This window comes from Dasypus novemcinctus, chromosome 27 (assembly GCF_030445035.2).
Source record: "Dasypus novemcinctus isolate mDasNov1 chromosome 27, mDasNov1.1.hap2, whole genome shotgun sequence".
Lineage (NCBI taxonomy): Eukaryota > Metazoa > Chordata > Mammalia > Cingulata > Dasypodidae > Dasypus > Dasypus novemcinctus.
This window is the reverse complement of record NC_080699.1, coordinates 51,048,604-51,068,134: the sequence shown is the minus strand read 5'-3', so window position 1 is coordinate 51,068,134 and position 19,531 is coordinate 51,048,604. Positions and strand designations below refer to the sequence as shown.

Here is a 19,531-nt window from a genome sequence, read left to right as displayed (position 1 = left end):
TGATCTAGGCTCCTTCACATGTCAGGGTTGACTATAGAAAAGCAGTCTGGTCCACATCTCACCCTCAGGAGGAGAGCATGAGCGCATGTACCTGTCACTGACTGATGTGCAAGGGCAAGTCCCAGAACCAGGTCCCAGAGACAGAGCGGGAGGCGCTGCAGTGTGACAAGGGGGAGGGCAAGGAGGCCTGGAGGGAAGCACTCTGTCATTTTGCCTTCTGCCACAGGTAACTGTGACTTCTAACTCACCAAGGTGTACACTTGGGAAAGAGACTGTTACTGCATCTTACTGCACTCTTACCCTGGAAGGCAGCTAAAAACACATTCTCAGGTCATCTAATCCTTATTCAGCAAACGATTCTTTGTGGCGCCCTTTGTGCAAACACTGTGAAGGCTGCTGTGCAGATTTCAGAGCTGAATGGGTCAGGTCCCAGTGCTAGAGGATCGAAATCACATAGAGGGTTTTGTAATTAATTTTGTTTGGAATCAGAGTGGTGTGCACTAGGGGACTGGGCAGTTGTGTTCTACCTAGTAAAAGTAAGAAGGAACATTTTTATGAGAACTCACAATATGCCAATCACAGCTCCTAAAAATCTAATCTACTAAGTACAATATTTACAGCTCTACAGAGCTAGCAGTGTTATCCTCATTTCACAAAAAGTGAGACCTGGCTCAGGGGGGGAAGACAATTGAAACAGTCACAAAGGGCATGGAATCCACATGTGGGAACCAAACTGGATCCAGGCTTTCTGGAAGCAGAGGCTCTGCTCTAGCCCTGACCCCAGGCTCCCTCTTGATTGTGTTCCCTGAAGCTGGGGAAGGACAGAATGCAGAGAAGTCACCCACTACAGGAAGGACACCTCATGTACCTCCCTGGGATGGAGCTACCTCCAACAATGCTGGCTCTCAAAGGTCAGGACGTCTCCATCAAGGCCTTTTCCAGGTGACCCCTCTCAACAGGGGCAGCAGTTTCCTCACACGGAGGATTCTCTGATCTCCTGCTGCTGCTTCCCCTGCTGCCATGGCTACTTCATGCTAGGGCTGCCTCCAGCCACATCTGTCCCAATGTTTGAGCAGGTTTCTGAACTTTATGGTTTCTAGACATCCAATGATGGGATACTGGGTTTGCTTTAATACCCACTTCTCATCTGGGGCCATCATATTAAGACATATTTGCTGATGGAAGGACGCGTAAGCAGGGAACTTGGCCTGCAGCCAGAACCTAGACTGGTAAGCTCCGGGCTGATGATACCACAGGGCTTCCTGCTTGAGGAAGCAGCAGCCAGAAGGTGAGGCTGGAAGAAGGGGAGGTGTGCATGTCTTTAGGCTTGGGGTTGGGGGTCATCTCATCACTCACATGCTCTCTCCACCTCCTACTGCAGAACAAAAGCTTGTTTTGACCTCAATCCTGATTCCTGGCCTCCATCAGCGCTTGTCTGGGCTCCAAGCAGCGTGCTCTGCTTTCCACATCTGCAGGTCCTAGGCCTCCTTCCTTGGCACTTGAAACACAACCTCCACCTTCAGTCCCACATTCCTGCATCAGAAATCAGAAAGACTTCCTTTTAGGAGCAGTTTCCCAGTGGTGGCAAAATAACCTTCAGAGTCTCCTCAGACCTTACCAATGCGTTACTGCAGGGCCCGTGTGACCCCATGCCCTGGTGCAGAATTTGAAGGGAAAAGGGCCTGTCACCAGGCTTTGGAGAGTAGAAGAGTCTGGGACATCAGGGAGCCTGGCCATAAGGGCCACTCAGTGAAGACCTGAGATGGGAAGGGGAGGGTAAGACATGTCCTGCCCCCAGGTTGAGGACTGTTGTCTCCAGGCCTCTATCTGCACAGCCAACATGGGGGCAGCAATGCCAGGCTGGGGTCTGCAGCCCTAAGTACACGCTCCATCCTCCCAGGTCAAAGCACACCCTCTGTCTCTCCCCACATTGTGTCTCTGTGGTTGTTATGTGGGGGTTTTAGATACCCCCACTCCCACAACTCGAAATTTTAGACCTACTTCCAATACATACAATCACCCCACTGTGGCAGATTGAATTATGTACTGCAATTTAGGCCTGTGTTTAATCTTAATCCATTTTCCTCTGGCTGTCAACCCAGTGTTAACAGGATTTCCTCTGGTTTTCATTTTCAGGTCATGCATGGCCCATCTAAAATTGTGGGTGGGTCTTGCTCCTTGTGGCTGTAGGCCTTAGGAAGAGAAGCAAGAAGTCACAGAAGCTAGGAAGGAAAGGATATCACCAACTGGCCAGAGACTGAGAAACAATCCAAGGAGCTGCAAGGATTCCCCGAAGACGCACCAGAATGTTACAGGCTTTCAGAGGAAGCAAGGTTTCCCCACACTTTGACCTGGACTTCCAGTCTCAAAGGAGAGACCAACAGATGCTGTTTGAGCAAAACCGTGGTGTGGGATTTGTGAGATCAGCTCAAGCACACTAAGGTGTTCACTTCCATGTATAAACACACAGCCCCACCATTCAATGAGATATATATACTCATACTAAGTGACCACAAGACATACTAAAATCTCTCTACTGAAAGCTTCAATAACATACTACCGGGAAATATACATCCAAATCACTGTGACCCAGAGTACACGCTCATTACACATAAAATGTACCACATGCCTCAATTTTACCCACAATTCCCCTATACAATACAAATACGAACAAATACCACCCTGTATCACCAAATACAGATACAGCTCCTGCATTTACTTAGTCCCTACACTTGCTAATGGTCATCAAAATATCTCCAGCATCTTCCAGAATAGGTACAGGAAACACAACAATCCTTCCATCTGAACATATACATCTGCCAGCTTCATACACTATTATACAGTTTCTCTTCAACACCAGAATATCTATGCACAACTCCTGAAAGTCACCCAAACATACATCACCACTCAATGTAGACTGAGTACATTTCAATGATCCCACACATCCAAACAATATACAGAAGATAGAGAGTCCCTACCAACTAATACACTGACATGTTCCCTATCACTGCCCATATGCATATGCAGAGGCAATTCCAAACTTAAACACACAAAAATCCCAAAGATTATGTGGAAGCCCTCACAACATATAATGTTTTCATAGCTTCAAACTGCAAATACGTAACACCAATTCCTTGATATACATGCACTGCATCTGACAGGATGCAAGAACCCAAAGCCTCAGACTCACTGAAGAAATAGTCAGGTCCTCCACTTAACCCCAAATATCCACACAGACACCACTGATTCACAGATTTCAAGGTATCTATCACATTCCAACCAACCTACAAAATGCAAATACGAGTGTCAAACTTTAAATTCATATGAACACAGTTCCAAGAGACATGCACAATAGAGCTCACATCCCTGAATTTCTACAGTCCATGAGAGGCCCCCCAATACATGGGTAGACTATCACAATTTTCAGATACACAATCAACCTCTTCTCTGCATACCCACAATCAGGTACAAAACATCTTTCATTCCTCAAATACACTAACTGACCTGCTAACAACTCCATGAAACACAATTCCACCCAGAGGAAATCAGCTCCTGGATACAATCATAAAAGTAATTAAAGCCCCAGTTATGAACGTAGTGGTATGTAGCCAGGTTTAACACTGTGAACCAACTCTCTCTAAAATAATTCTGTGTGTGTATACATATAAACATAGTGAATACATTTCAATCATTTAATAGCATACAGTATGTGCAGCACAAATTTTACAAATAGTTAGAAAATATACATTATCTTTTGTAAATTGCACTTGGTCAATTGATTCTCACAAACTTTTGTCCATTTTTGCCCAAATCTTATACCTATTATATATATCCTGTGCCTGAAAATCCATCACAATTGACACCAGACCTTGAAAAATGGTTTATTATTCCATGAAGCAAAGACTCTCATGTTCGTCATAAAATAATGCTTTCATCCTGAACACTGGTTAATATTTCTACCTTAAAAAGTAATATAGTGAAATAACCAAGAGATGCTGGAATTGCCCTTACTTTTTAGTGTTCCCTCTTTCCTCAATAGAATGTATTTTATATACTGAAATATTTTCCCTCATTTTTTGTATTATCACAATGTAGCGGATACAGACTTAGGTCACATTATTAACACTTTAAAGTTAATTTAACTCTATACCATCTAGTTGAACAAATGCAGCTGGTCTGGTCTGCAGTGCTCCTCCCTCCCGCAGTACAGGTGCTCCCCCCACAGTGGAAGGGACAAGTGAGGGCAGGGCCACAGGCTTAGGGAGCAGCTCCTGATTCACAGGAGCACACACAGCGCTGAGCCCAGAGACACCACTAGGAAGCCATGGGTTGGCGCACTCTTCACCTTTATTTTTTACACAACTGACATAGAAAAGCAGGTGGAAGTGGTGGGACTAGGGTGATGGGACAACCCCTCCCCCGCAGACCCTGGGGTTCACAGTTATGCACTGGCCCTCCTCCCTGTGCGCATGCGTTTCCCTTCTGGAACCGGTTCCCAACTGACATTAGGGGCGGTTGGAGGACCAGAGAACACGTGACAGAGCCCCGCCCCCACAGCCACGTGCACAAGTGCCAAGCTGCCAGTTCCTGCAGGGACCAGGTCCTGGGAGGGGCATGGAGGAGAGGCAGGAGGTGGAGCCTCATTAGGCTCTGTCAGGCGTGTTCAGGCCATGCCTCTTCTGCAGGAACCCGAACAGCCTTCCCTGCCTCTGGGAGAAAGCATGTGGGAAAGGACCACTCACGATTTTGGACTGACAGATGTGGAGGACAGTCCCATGCACTGAGACAGGGTCCTCCGTGAAGTATTTTAGAAGAGGTCTAGCCTAGGGCAGTGCCCTCAGATTGGAAGGATTGCTTATGCATGCCTTGGCTGCATTTGTTTTCTTCTGGTTCATGGCCTTTCAAAGAATTTGCCCTTTTTCCTACACAGAGGAAAGGTTCCTTATAGAACAGTCCTGGCAAAGTATTTGGGATCTGAAAACTCCTTCAAAGCTATGCTTCCTCTGAACTCCATTGCTGATTGTATCCTAGGACTTTTCCCATATTAGGATATTTTTTTGTGAGCTTATTTAATATGCACAGTGAATGTGGACTCAGTAAGATTTTGTTTGAAGGTTAAGTTTTTGATAGCTTTCATCAGGACATTTGATCATCTGAGTCCAGAAACTAGTTCACAGCTATCTTGAGCCCTTAAACTTGAGGCAAAATTCTTAGCAGGCTTCTTAGCAATGAAGTAGAATAAAACTCCAGACTTTGTAATACTTGCTGTGACTCTTCTCTGATTCAGTAGAAATGTAAAAATTGTGTGTTTGGGTGGAGCATAGATACAAATTCAGTTGTCTTTACTGTAGGTTCAGTGCTTTCTTTTTCTTTATGGGGTAACCATTAAAAACATAATGGGTTCCACTTCTTATGTAGCATTGCCAGATGAAATAGAGGACACCTAGTTAAAAAAATCTCATAAAAACAATGTGTATTAGCATATATGTCATATACAATTTGAGACATACTTATGCTAGAATATAATTCATTGTTTACTGAATTTCACAATTTACTGTGGTTTATTTTTTTATTTGCTAAAACTGGGAACATTATTCTTAGGGATATTTTAGAGGTTTTATTAATTGAAGAACTTCTTCTTGTAGCGTATGCCAAAGAAAGAAGAGTTGAAAACAAGCTACCAGCCAAAAGACAGTAATTGCAATAAAACTGACACTAGATAAAATATATATATACCCTTGTATATACTGTTTATAATCAGAAATAAACATAAAATGTTTATAACGAATTTACAACGTGTTTGCTTTTAGTTGCATGATATTTTCCTAGAAAGATGTGAAAGGAGCAAAAACATAAGTGTCCTCTGGTGATGTGGACTGGGATGCCAGGGGAAGTAGGTGGGTGGAAGGATTCTCACTACATTTTCCATTGTGCAAAATTTGACTTTCACACCATGCAATGTTTACCTGTTAAAAACAATCAAAATCATTGAAATATTGTAAATTTTAAATACTTAACAACCGATTAATGAGAAAAAAGCATCGATTTTTCCTGTCAGCCTACAAGCGTGGAGTTCTTTGATGTGGAGGGGCTTTCCAGCACAAACCAATGTTTTTTTTATAAATAATTTAAGTATAGACCTAGGAAGAAGTCTTTGTGCTATGAATTAGGAAGAATCAATAAATTGCGCTAACAGAGTCCATCATAATTGTGCTGTCCCATTATACTTTGAAGGGACCACCTGCAATTTCCCCTGTCAGAGTCCTGGATGATGTTCTACCCTCCCCCATTTCAAGCCCACCTGCCCTCTGCCCCTCCCCCCTGTAGAATGTCTGAGTGCTCCATTCTAGTCCTGTTGAGATTCAAACTTCCCCACCTTTTCCGTGGATTCCTGAGAATCTGTTGGCAGCGGTTCACTCTCAGGGTGTAGAATTGAATCTCTGCTAGAGGTTGTCAGATAGCGGTGGTCAGTGTCCAAGTGTACCAAGGTAACTTCAAAAGGTAAGCACTTAGGATAAGGTGCTGTGTTATCAGGGTCCCTGATATCCCTCAAATCCATAGAAATTCAAATTTGACCCATCTTCTTGGAACAAGATTTGAGATGAATCTAGAGGAAGGAGAAATCACTGGACTCCACCAAGAACCTCTCACCTGGGAGTTGGTGGGGTAGGTTGGAAAGCCAAGACTTAGAGTTGAGGAAGGGATCTCCTTAGAGGTAGATCTAGATATGTGAGAGGGCTACAATAGGTATGAGAAAGTTTGGATGCAGGAAGAGTTTCTCTCTAGAAAAAAGCCACATAACAAGTGTATTAAATGGTAGCGTGTTTACGTGGTGTGGTAGTGTAGAGAGGCTTGTCTCCACCCTTTGTCATTACTTCAGGCACCTGGGAATTTATGATTTTCTGGGAAGAATATGACCTGGAGGAAATGACATCCTGTGGGGACAGTTAGAAGCAATGGTCTAACGCAAAAAAACTTTTCGGTAGAGTTCATCGTGGCCAAGTCAGCAGTGAAATATCCTGTCTGTGAGGCCGCCTGGAAGTTACTCTAACTGTCCCAGCCCAGAGCCTCTAAGCTCCTACCAGCCCAGAGGCCTTTTGCTTTCACTCCTGGCAAATGTTTTCTCTGACTCAATGTTTCCAGGGCACTTGTGGTAACTTCAGCTAGTTTTAGAGATTGGGTTTACCTGGATTTTATGACGTTTCCTTAAACTATGTAAACTCAGATGTTCAACCAATTCATCTTCTCTAATTCCTCACGGTGAACCCTCGGCTCTTCATTTTAAAGTTGAGGTGAAGATGTTGCTCATAGTCCATAAATACTTCATGGTCATGGAATAGATAGTGGCTGGTATTTGTTTTCAGTAAAACACTCAATGAAGGGTGGTTTCTTTCTGAAGAGGGGAAGGAGAAGAGATACAATTAGGTCTATTTTACTCTATCACTAATAGTACTAGAAGTAATAGTATTGGTAACGGTCTGAAGAGGCGATGCAGAACTTAATCTTAAGAATTTACCACCACCTTACTGCCTAGAACTTACCCAAAAGAACATCCCTTATCTGCTTGTGAGCATGCTGAGGGGCATTTTTTCCAAAGCATTCCTTGACACCAGCTCTTTGGTCAAGAGGCTGACCGAATGCCTTCACCAAATACTGAGTCTGGCTGAATTTCTGGTAGCGATTTCCTCAGAGAGGGGCTGTCCTGATAGCACGTGCTTCTTTCTCCTTAGCACTCAGAGGTCTGGGAGCCTCACTGAATGGGAGCAAGTTCTCTTACGGGAAAACCCTGATCTGGAGTTCTAGAACCTAAAATCACTAGAGGGACAGGTGCTATTCTGAATTTCCTCCACCTATGTGCCTGCTCACTTTTTGAAATTCATAGCTCCGATTCTCGTGACGTATGCATGGCCATTCCAACAGAACAGCATGCCTGTTCCAGCACCACAAAGGAGAAACACGTCTCTCAGTGAGAAGGTGATGTATTGCAAATGCACAAGCAAGGAACTGGGAGAATCTTCCCAAAACCAGATCAAAGCGAGAATGGGAACTTGAATTTGTATAGGGAAAAAACCGGGGGAGAGGTGGAAAGAAAAGCAAGTCAAAAACAAGAAGCAAGTGATGACTTTAGGACTTCCAGGGGTCTTGTGAGGAGGGTACCTGCAATTTCCCAGTCCTGTGTTGCCTCAAGCACGTTAAACTCGAAACTGTTGTTCCAGTTTCAGTGATTTATCAGTGACAGTTTAGATTCAGATATCGGTGCTTCTGATGTTCTCTGGTTTTGCCTTCAGTAGATATTTTATTCTTCTTATTCCCGTATGCAGAACTGGGAAGGTCTGGTTGATGTCCTTTTGGGAGCTAAGAACAAAGAGTAACTATTAAGATTGGATTAAGAGAAAACTATCTTAGTTATGTCTGGTTAGTTCCAGAGCTGCATAGGCGAAGAAATTTTTAATAAGCACTTTTCCAGCTCTCAATTTCCTAAGGAGTAAAGGACAGCTCCTGAGAGCCTCAAGAGTGTTGCCATTGTGGCCTCTAAATCCACCCATTTCCTTGTCTCTACAGCCTCTCCAGTGCTGGGACCGGACAAGACCATGAACTCTGGAGTCTCCCTGTATCCTGGCACTGCCCTGCCAATCCCTTCACCCATTCCTGACCCACCACCCACACCTGCCTGGGGGCAACACCTACCCCTATCTTTCCTTCCTGGCAGCTCTCTGCAGCCACCTGCTTTCCCCAGGCCACAGTTGGTGACAGGAAAGGGGGGCCTTGTCCCCAGTGGGACTGGAGCTGAGAAGATCATTATTCAAATCAGAAAACTAGGGGGACCAGCAGAGACCCCTCCTACTCACCCCTTTGTCCTTCCTCAGATGCCCCACACTTCAATTGACCCAAGGATCCTCTGTGGGGGTGCTCAGCATGCCCCTCCTGGGACCTTGAGGGCCTCTGCTCTGGAGCCCTTGATCCCAGCCTCAGCTGTGGGGTGCACCCAGTCTGCTGAGGGAGGCTGGACCCCAGGCCTTCCTCCTCAAGCTCCACCACCAGCTGCCCAGTTGGCCCCCAGGATCCCTCCAGGGAATGCTTTCTTCAGGCCACAGGGGGCCTCCATGGAGAGAGGTCCTCCCTCCACCCAGTCCAAGGATGACTCCTGGAACCCCAAGAGTGTTTACCAGAACTTCCGATGTTGGCAGTGCTTCAAGTCCCTGGCCCGGAGGCACATTCCCCTAAGTCCTGATGCTGAAGCTCTTTCCTGCTTTCTCATGTGAGTGGCCTCCTCTTGGAGACACATTTGACTGTTTTGCACCATTTGGATACAGAGGACTAGGGATGGATACCCCAGGTTAATGTCTCCAGAGTTTCTTGACAGTAGGTCATGATGAGAGAAGATCTATCCCTGGTTTATGACTGATTTTCAGGTGTCTTATCTCAAGTGATACCTCCCTCTGTTGGGGGTCCAGCCATTCTCTACTTTGGTATCATTATCCTAGTAACCATTGACATAAAAACTAACAATCAGAGAGTTGTCCTGTGATCGAGTGAGGAGCCATGATTTGAATTGAGGTGTGACTACAAACACCACACTCTTCCCCTTGCACTCTACCTTCCAGCACAAGATTTGAGCATGTGTTGTCCAGAGAAAGCAAAATCCACAGAGATCAGGCAAATAACTCTAGTTTTGCCCCCACACACATTGTTCTGGAGATTTCCAGTTAGAACTGGGAGGTGGCAAAAACTGTAGAGTTGTGAAGCACTTGGCTCCAACTCGATTTGTAATCCTGGAGAGATTACCTCACTTGGTAACCTTACCTGTAAGGGTTTATTCCATTTATTTCAGAGTATTGCTGAGACGGTTACATGAGCTAATAGACAAAGTACTTCATAGACACAACTTCTCATGCTTTCCTACATTACATGATAACTAGTCTTTTTCCTTATTATTATAATTCTTAGTTTTTTAAATTGTTATATTATCATTGTAAGATTTTGAAAGGACAAGAAGAGCAAAAGAGCTCACAAAAGGCAAAACTACCCTAACTAAAGAGTGTGAATGAATGATTAGCAATGTGGCCCAAGACCATGGGCTGTTGTGACTGTGAGACAGAAACCGTGATGATATTATTTTCACACCCTGAACTGCCAGCTGTCTCTGCTCTGCACTGCCCCCAGTAAAATTATGTGTCAATGGCAATAGAGCCTATATCAAATAACAGGACACTTATTTTTTATTTACACAATGCTTTTCAATTTTTGAACTCCCAAAAATATCTCCTGCCCCAGGAAAGAAATTCAAGGAAGTCTCCCAAATTTCCAGCTTAAGAGTCTTAATGATTCTCCCACATTCTTGAGCACTCTTGGAGCAAACTCTCCAATGCAGGCAGCAGCATGACCTTCTGTATCTTGAGGCAGCCCATGGCCATCCATGGGCATGGGCTTTAACAACCCTTGGCTTTGCATATTAACTCCTCTTCGTATTCTGATGCTCTGTTTTCCAAAGCACTAATCACCTAATAGTCACCTGGGAAGTTGTTTACTTAGCTTTTGACCCCTGGGAATAGGCCCGGAATCTCCTTTTAACGTGTTCTCCCAGTGCATTCACTACACAGTGCCATTGAAGCTACAAAGGGAAGTCAGAGATTCCAAAACAATCATTTCACTGAGCTGGACTTTCAGAAATGAATCCTTGTATTGATATTCAATATTCAGTCAGGGATCGTAAAAGGCAGATGCACTTAAAATCACAGGGTACACATAAAAAGGAGATCATGAAGGGACAAATGGTGGATAGATGTGATGGGGTTCAGGTGATGCTGGCTGGGTAGTATCAGGAAGGGGTGGGAGAAGGTGCATGTAGAATGTTACTGACACGGGGAATTTTAGCCCAGTGCTTCGGTCACTGGCCCGTCGGAAGCCTACCATGAGCCTGGACGAGGGACTGCAGAGAGCCGTGCAGGAGTGGCAGCAAACAAGCAACTTTGATCGGATGATCTACTACGAGATGGCAGCAAAGTGAGTCCAAGGATCCTTGTTAAATTGCGAGGTTTTGTGGCTGGGTGTGATTGGGGAGGACAAAGCCAGGCAGGGGTCTTGCTTTGTTGCTGGTCAATAGAAGGGATACTTAGAGAGGGGGTGTCAACTAGGTCACTATTCCCTGGATACTGACAGACCAACTCCTCTGTGCCGTCACTTTCACCTTTAGTACTGGGCAGGTTTTCACCTTTCTTTCATAGGATGCTCAACCCTTCTCTGATATTGGGTCTGCAGATGTCATGAAATTGAAGGTCTTAGGATGGGGTTGAGGGTAATTCCTACAGATCCTCTAGGATTGTAGGCTGTAGCCTCTAGGTTGTAGGTACTTTGCAGGGGTGACATGCTTGATAAGGCATGTTTCTACCTGTCTGGGTGTCTGGGCAGCAGGAGCCTATTGGCACAGGACTTTGGGCCCACCTCTCCTCATGAGATAATGTCCAAGTGGTTCTCTGTCATTCCAGATGAGTTAGAGGTGGAGGAGGTTGGTTAGGGGAAGCCAGGATCTCAGATATCCTGTGAACAAGTTGTTCAACTGCATGTTAAACTCTTGGCTAAAACACAAAGCAATGACAAAAAATAAAATAAAAAGGACAGCATTGGAAATTGAATCCCTTCCATAATGTTTCCTTCTACTTTCTTTCCAAGCATTTCTGCACCCCATGTCTTCATTTGGTTTACTGTTCCAAGGCTCTAGGATTCTTAGATCTGGGCACTGATCCCTCCTTTACTTATAATATTAACATCCCAGATCCCAGCATGCAATCACTGTCAGCTCATCTGTCTAGTTTTTGCTATGACATCCTTGACTTGGGGATGATGGCCACCTTTGTCATCCTGTCATGGAACACACTGACTAATTTAATTCAAGAACCTACATCAAGATTGTTGAAGCCCACTAGATCCTAGTTAAGACAGTGTATAGTCTAGCAATTACAACCTGTACACTCAACTTTCAAAATCTGCCCAGGACCAAATTGATTTCTTTCACATTCCCCTTAAGTGATGATGAGTTTTGCTGTAGGTGAACGGGTGATGTGGGGACCTCATGAAGTACCCCCAAACTGTGGTTGTACTGCCAGGAGCAAAACCCCTCTTGGAAAAGCACTTATCCAAGACCTTGATATCCCTCCCAAGACACTTAGTTTCCCCTATTGTTGGTGCTGATCTCCTTTTGTAGGCAATCAGTGGGCCAGGCTATGCTGTCAACACTGCTTGTGCCTTCCTCCCACGCTAGGTTCAAGGAGTTTGAAATTGAAGAAGACAGGCAGATTCAGATGTTGGAGGAGAAGAATGGTTTCCAGTGCCCTCCACCTCCAGCTCCTCCAAATCTTCATGCACAGGTGCCCCCAGGCACTATGGAAGGCCAGAAGCCAGGTATGGCTCATCACATTCCAACAGAAGACTAGGTGCAAAGGGGACTGAGAGAAGGCAATAGGACTCATGAGCTGCATTCCTTTCAAGATTTGCCTTCTGTGTTTCCAAAGGAGAAACCCATCGAGAACCTAGTTTCTCAGTTACCCTTTGTCATGGGCTAGGTCAATTTTGTCAGCTGTCATAACTGCACTCTCATCTTGATTGTCAAAAGTGATACATTTATATAATATTCCTGATGATTAGGGGGTGGAGGAAGGGATAGCTTTCAGGATCACAAGTTCCTCTTTTTCTTGAACAGAAACTTTATCTAAGGTCATTCCTCTTTTAAACTTTATCCTATAAATGTTCATGTAGTTTCAGATTAGCCTGAACCAAGTGGAAGCATTTTCTATACCTAAAATATTACTCTCACCAAGATATGGTTGGAAAATAAAAGCTGGAGATTCATTCCACTCTTACTTCTTGACCTCTGCCTCTACCTTTAGTGTCCAATCCAAAAAAGTCAGGGCCCAAGGCCAAGGTTTCCAGGCAGAGGCAACGCAGACAGCAGCGGGCTCTGAAGACAAAGGCCCCCAAGGAGATTCCACCTGAAGCCGTAAAAGAGTACATTGACCTCATGGATGGGCTGGTGGGGCCTTTGCACTCAGCCTCAGAGGGGGAAGATGGAAAATCAGAAGAGGAAGGACATGGACAGCAGGAATGTGATGGAATCTATGCAGACCCGGATCTCCTCAACTACATCCACCAGCTGTGTGCAGAGGAAGACTTCATCACCAAGGTGGGTGGATTTTAGGTGAGGTGTCTAGCAGAGTCCTTAGTTTTAGCACTGTCACATGTTCAGGTCTGTGCTTCTTTCCCAGTCTGTTGAAACTTGGGTCTATTCCTTATCTCCTGAGCAGTGTGGAGTGGGTACAGGTATGTGTATTTGAGTCTTTGTGTGTGTGTGCATGTGTGTCTCTATGTGTAGCTGGTGGAGGTCATCATCCCAAACATCCACAGATTGCAGATTGGGTTGCCGTGTCAATGCTTTCCCTCCTGCTTCCAAAACCGACAGGTGGCTCTTTCTCTAGGGTGCTCAATCCCCTTTTATTACTGTTCCCAGGTGGAGGCTGTCATTCACCCTCGATTCCTAGCAGAATTGCTTTCCCCAGGAGCACATGTAGACTTCTTGTCCCTAACAGAGGAGCTGCAGCAAGAGGAAGGACTCACGCCCACTCAGGTTAGCCATGGGTGGGAGGGCCTCACAACATGTAATCCACATGACCTTGTCAAACCTGCTTTGTCTTGGGTGGCATGGCTCCTGGAGAAAAATAGCGGAAGGTGTGGGGGCAAATGGAGAATCAGTAGGGAGGAAATTATGGAGAGGTACGGGGTAGGTGTGGGTAGGACTGCAAGTTTGGGAATTGTGCATAGGAAGATGGGCAGAATAAGCTATAATATATGTATACAAAACCTACCTACCTTCTGGCCGAGTGCAGTCATCTTTGCCACACATTCAGTCACCTCATGTGAGAAACATCTGCAGTCATTAATTGTCTATTTCCTTGACCACAGCTGGTTGAGAAGCGTCTGCTGCCCTTGAAAGATGTAGAGGGTATGGAAGCACTTCCAAATTATGATACACCTGAACTGGACACAGTTCCTTCCACATGCAAGTCTAGCAATGGTGCAGAGAGTAAAGCTGAGCATGACCAACTTCTAGGGATTCAAGTCAGTACTGGTGCCCTACACTGGGATGACAGAGCAGACAACAGCCTGGACCTCCATAAAGACATTGCTGTCTCTCCAAGGAGTCAAGACGATCCACAAATCATAAAGAAACAAATGTCTTACCATCACCAACACCAAAGACACTCTTCCCTTAGATTCAGAAGCAGAGATGAGGTGCCTCTGCAAGAAACCTTTCCTATAAGTACCAAATCCAAGCCCACAGATGGGTCCAATGAAGAGGAGGATGAGGAGCTCCCCAGCCTTGCATTCTTCTTGAAACTGCCACATCAGCTGCTGCCATGGGGACTTGTCAAGAGTCCCCTCGCTCACTCAGGCCATCACACCTCTGGAATCAAGAGAGCACGTGGAGAATCCCTGTCTGTATCGTCTCTGAAAAGAGGTCACAGTCAAACTCCTCATCCTGATGCCAAGTCTCCAAACATGGCTTTAGTTGAAGGTCCATCTTCTGCTGGAAGAAAATCCCACCTCATAGCTGACTTTGGGGCTCCTGGCAGGCAAATGTTGGTGCTGGGTGCAAGCCAATCCTCTCAGTCTCGAAAAAGAAGGTGTGACCAATGTCTGGATCCTAGAAAGAAGAAGCCCCGCTGTGGAGTGTAGGGAGCAGTGGGACCAAACTCTCCTCATAAAAGACCTGCCATTGTGAACCCCCACTGTAGATTTCCTCTTGCTTTAACCAAATGACTCTACATGCAGCTTCCTGGTCCTACTGTTACTCCTTTGAAGTTCTAGAGACTGTGGGAAGGACAGTGAGGGCCTTCAAAGGCTTTCCAATATGAATATGATACCCTTGATAGGGGAGGAGGAATGGTAGTTTTGGGCGTTTTCTTGAAAATGTATATAAAGTTAGTTTTGATTTAAAATGCTCACCGTTCTGCAATATTGTATTTGTCCAACACTGCTACTTCAGGGATGGTGGGATGTTGAAGGTGGAGGGATACGGATGGCTGCAGTCTCGGTGGATCCACAGGTGACTGACCTAGTTCTGTCCTCCTGCTTCAGTCTATATTCTTTCAGCCTGCTCCTGGGAAAAGAGAAATGTCACGGTCTTCCTGTTTAGTGACAAGTCCCCATTAGTCTCTTTCCTTATGCCTTCTCACAAGGCCTGGCTCCATTGTGGGTGGCCATCATTGGATGGCCACCAGGATATTATCTGTATCTCCTAATACTTTCCTCATGGAAAGTTGCTCTTCTACATTTTTGGTTTCTGGAATATCAGCTAATTTTCTATAACTGATATGTGAGTGAACACCTTCCCCGAGTGTTCCTGTGCTTTCCTTACCTAAGGATGTAGACATTGGAGCTTCCATGGTCCTCAGCACGTGCAGGCCATGTGTTGTGTGGTTGGTTTGAGTAGACACCCCCGAGCCTGCTTCCTAGGGGCATGAATCTGCATATTTCTGCCTCTATAGAGGAGATAGCACATTAAGACTCAGGATTACTAAATGTATAATTAGAGTTGGCCTATTTCTTAATGCTAATAAGGACAGAAAAAGGATGTGGGCCAAAAGAAGATTCACAAGTCCATCAAAATATATATGCATGCAACGCGATATAGGGACAGAGGATATGAAGTCGCTTTGTGTATTTCGGTGCAGGAATGAGTCTTGTCCAAGTAGCTGAGGAGGGATTCACTTTGTGGCCAAGGGGGCTGACCTCAGGAACCTTTGGGCTCTTCCAATGATTGCTCCACAAGCACTGCTCCCTCTCCTCCCTAAATAATGACTGAAATTCTTTTATGGAACACAGGTAGAAAATTACACTCATGTCTAAAATTGTTTCTTTCCAAAAAAAGTCAAACCAACTTCATTGTAAAAAAAACAGAGAAAAATAAATGGTTTGATTTGTTTAGCATGCCGTGGGCTGCCCTGCATGTGCAAGGGATATTTAAGCTGGGAGGAAGGTGGAGAAGGGCTGAGGCCCTCAATCAAGCCCGTACCTGGGCTCTTGTCCAGGCCCATGGTTAGAGCCGTTAGACAGCCTGGGGATGTGGGATTTAGTGACTAGGATTTGATTCTGGGTGGTGTGGAGAGTTTAGCTGAGCACTGGTTGGACATCTTCTGGATCTGAATTAAGAGGTAAGTGTCCTATGAGGATACAATCAAGAAAAAAACCCGAGATCAAGGAGATACAGTGCACACCCTCTTTGTATTGAAAAAAAATTTTTGGTACCCTCCAACCTCTAATTAACCTCTTAAATTGAGGTGTCCATGGTCCAGTCTCTCGACTCATCCTGTCAGCCCTAACAGACATTGAGATTCCCTGACATACACCCTTGTTCTTGGCCAATGCTGCTTTCTCTAAGTTCTAAGTTCTGATTCCTTCTGCACTGACTTTGTGGTTTCAGGCAATCCATGACTCCCAGAGTGTGTCCTCTGCAACACTTCAGCACACACAGGTGGGGTTGCATTGCAGGGTGCTGTCCCATCACATAGGCCAAATGGCAATAAGGCTGCCCTTTCACCAAGGTTTCTTGACACCCATGCTTGCTGCTGGCAAAGAGCTTGGGATAGAAAGTCACGTATCAGGACCCTCTCCTCTTGTCATCTTCACATATTACCCACAATTCTGTCCACAATTTCTCCTTCACCTCTACTTCTTGTTCCAAAGTGAGCAGCATCCAGAGGCTGTCTGCCCTCTACTGTCCTTTCTGTAATGGAATTTTGTACTTGGCCATGCTTTCCGCAGCTGATGTCCTCTCTCTGTTCCAAGCTGGACCTCACCAAAGTGATGTGGGACTCATAGGCTGTATGTCACAGAGGCAGTATGACAAGGGTTGGGCACCAAGTAACAAATGTCTAGAAGATTCCTAAGCACCATGTCATGCAGGCTTCACTTGGGTAGAGCATCCTCATCATGTGTTCCCATACTGCTTCTTCCTGGTGTTGAAATCAGTGACCACACCAGTCATTAATTGATAATATATTGAGGGAACAAAAGAGCCCATGCTCCACCATTCACTGCTGTAAGACTTTGGGAAAGTCACCAAGTCCTTTCCATTCCAAGTTCTTTATTGGAAAATGGATGTAACATAGTTCAGCTCAGGATGTTTGAAATAGTAAATGAATCCTGCTTGTAAGAAACTAGTTCAACTCTCCTGTGGTCTCTCTTCTCAGTCAGGGATGGAATTCATCATCACATTTAGTCCAGGGCTTTTTGGCTTTGCTCTCATGTTTTCACATACCTGGGTGTCATCTCCAACTCCCATCCTTGTTTTGGTTGAAGAGTTGACAGCAGGTGGGAGATTCTGTTATTGTCCAAACACTGTTCCGTGCCCAATCCCTAAAATATGTCCATGAGCCTGCAGAGTGAGAACTGCCTGGAGGGCCATTCTGCCTGAACTTCCTCATTGACCACCATCTGACAACCATGTGCCAAAGCCCACCAGAAGTGTTGGCACATACTAGGCATTCATTCCACTGAATTGTTACTTCTTCCCCTGGTTTCTATCTCTTCTTTGGGAACATACGGAAGGGCAGAGTTTGTGACTTGAAGTGTTGAATATTCTCCCAAGATGGTCAGGAATGGAGGGAGCCTTTGGAGGAGAAGTCCAATTTGCTGCCCTCATGTCTGCTTGATGTTCAGAAATTCACACACACCCCAAACACACATCTTCACACACACACATTCCACTGTCCACAGCCACCTTACTATATACTACCAATGTCCTCCCCAGGGTTTATATTTCATAGTAAACAACTCTTGCAATTATTTACTCCAGAATTGTATGAAAATATACAGGTATAAAACTCAATTTTTTTTTCACTCTGGATAAATCCTGAAAGGAACATCCAAACTATTGCATACATGAATAGTGTGCTCCTTTTTATTTTTAAGAATCCAATTACATATGTTGAAAGATTAGGTACCAGCCATGGTTCCATGATGGTTTACATTATGGTTTACATTTTAGGCTATAAACTTTTATAAATTTTTGGTGATAACTAACATGGCCTGTATCCATCACTTCAGGATCATGCAGAACACTTCCCTTGCCCCCCAGTGATCCCCTCTCCAAATTATTGTATTCATCTCTCCCCCTGCCCTCAGGGCCCACACTGACACCTGAGCTTCACTTCTTGAAGGACAAGATTTGTAGATACTTGCAAGAATGCTGAGGGCTTGACACACTAGTCTGTCCTCCCCCACTGGGAGCCACCTATGCTCTTGTCCCTCTGTGGGAGAATATCAGGCCTCCCCAGGATGGGGTCATAACACCTTCCCACTCACTGTATGGGTCTACACTCCCTCATATAACACACTATGACATGATGAGCACTTACAAACTCCCTAGAAGCCTGACCCAGGTGCACCCTGTGCCAGAAGATGCACCAAACACCTTAAACCGGTAACCCTTCCTTATTATATTTTCTAAAGAGGTTTCTCATGATTACAGTTTCAACCACTACCTGACAATCTCTTCTGTTCTCCTGCTCCGCCTAACACTCCCCCCAATTTCTTGGACCATCTCACCCATCCTCACCTCAAGCATGCAAAGCCGAACCCAGTAGTGTCCCTATATCCCTGTTGTATCCCTTCATGCACAACTACTTACCTCTAATTTATCATAGGTTTCCCCCATGTGGGTGTCAACTCACAACCTTTCACTCACCAACTATTTCCTGTAAGCCTATCTTCCAGTCCCTAACTCTCTGAGACAGTTTGATTTGCTTAACTCATAACAGAGAGGTATTCTACTATATTCTACTACAGAATTATTGTGACTCTAGCAATGGAAATTATAGCATTGATATAATTGATATAATTGATATATCAGTGGCCATGGGAGTTGTTGAAGGCAGGGAGAGGGAAAAAGAGGTGTGATATTGGGGCATTTTGGGGACTTGGAGTTGTCCTTGATGATTTTGCAGGGACAGATGCAGGAAATTATATATCCTGTCAAAACCCAGTGAATGGACTGGGAGAGAGTGTAAACTACAACATAAACTATAATCCATGCTGTGTAGCTGTGCTCCAAAATGTACTCACCAACTGCAATGAGTGTAACACATTAATGAAAGAAGTTGTCAATGTGGGACGAGTGGGGGTTGTGGGGAATGGGGTATATGGGAACCTATTTTTTAATGTAACATTTTGTGTGATCTCTGTATCTTCAAAAAACTTTACAAAAAGGAACAATACTTTTTGAGCACATACAGAGTAAATGAAGTAGAGAATATTTACACTTAAGCTAAATGAGGAAGTTCAAATATTCTGAAGCCTCTCATACAAAAAGTGGGAGTTTGGCTGTTCAGTATTTCTTCAAAAGGCAGAACTTAATCTAAGGAATAAATAGTAGCAAACAACAGGAGGCAGGATAGTTGTGCAAGCATATCACTGATCTAAGAGTTTCTTTTCCAATATCATGCACCTTGTACTTACTTTTCCCTTCGGCTGAAGAGTG

At 44.8% G+C, this 19,531-nt stretch overlaps 1 long non-coding RNA gene and 1 pseudogene across 3 annotated transcripts in view; both read right to left on the bottom strand.

Annotated features, from left to right (window-relative positions):
- The window catches only part of LOC101431892 (COP9 signalosome complex subunit 8 pseudogene), a 31,508-nt pseudogene extending 31,299 nt beyond the window's left edge, over positions 1-209 (bottom strand).
- The window catches only part of LOC131276232 (uncharacterized), an 82,741-nt gene that overhangs the window by 51,098 nt on the left and 12,112 nt on the right, over positions 1-19,531 (bottom strand). For 2 of the 3 annotated variants that reach the window (XR_009183733.2, XR_011647674.1), the window contains exons 1-6: positions 15,410-15,527; positions 14,998-15,151; positions 8,158-8,355; positions 7,187-7,393; positions 1,357-1,533; positions 301-435 (exon numbers count right to left, since the gene is read on the bottom strand). This is a non-coding gene — a long non-coding RNA (uncharacterized lncRNA). Of the gene's footprint in view, positions 1-300; positions 436-1,356; positions 1,534-7,186; positions 7,394-8,157; positions 8,356-14,997; positions 15,152-15,409; positions 15,528-19,531 lie in introns of those variants that run through there. The other variant, XR_011647675.1, reaches the window with a different exon arrangement.